The sequence below is a fragment of the Physeter macrocephalus genome, chromosome 20, assembly GCF_002837175.3.
Source record: "Physeter macrocephalus isolate SW-GA chromosome 20, ASM283717v5, whole genome shotgun sequence".
Lineage (NCBI taxonomy): Eukaryota > Metazoa > Chordata > Mammalia > Artiodactyla > Physeteridae > Physeter > Physeter macrocephalus.
In genome coordinates, this window is record NC_041233.1 from 22,520,203 (window position 1) to 22,520,992 (window position 790).

A 790-nucleotide genomic window follows, 5' to 3' on the forward strand; every position below is an offset into this window, starting at 1 on the left:
ATAAACCCCACTTGATCATGGTGTATGATCGTTTTAATGTGCTGTTGGATTCTGTTTGCTAGTATTTTGTTGAGGATTTTTGCATGTATGTTCATCAGTGATATTGGCCTGTAGTTTTCTTTCTTTGTGACATCTTTGTCTGGTTTTGGTATCAAGGTGATGGTGGCCTCGTAGAATGCGATGGGGAGTGTTCCTCCCTCTGCTATATTTTGGAAGAGTTTGAGAATGACAGGTGTTAGGTCTTCTCTAAATGTTTGATAGAATTCGCGTGTGAAGCCATCTGGTCCTGGGCTTTTGTTTGTTGGAAGATTTTTAATCACAGTCTCAATTTCAGTGCTTGTAATTGGTCTGTTAATATTTTCTGTTTCTTCCTGCTTCAGTCTCAGAAGGTTGTGCTTTTCTGAGAATGTGTCCATTTCTTCCAGGTTGTCCGTTTTGTTGGCATATAGTTTGCTTGTAGTAGTCTCTCATGATCCTTTGTATTTCTGCAGTGTCAGTTGTTACTTCTTTTGTATTTCTAATTATGTTGATTTGAGTCTTCTCCATTTTTTTCTTGATGAGTCTGGCTAATGTTTTATCAATTTTGTTTATCTTCTCAAAGAACCAGCTTTTAGTTTTATTGATCTTTGCTATTGTTTCCTTCATTTCTTTTTATTTATTTCTGATCTGATCTTTATGATTTCTATCCTTCAGCTAACTTTGGGGCTTTTTTGTTCTTCTGTCCTTAATTGCTTTAGGTGTAAGGTTAGGGTGTTTATTTGAGATTTTTCTTGTTTCTTGTGGTAGGATT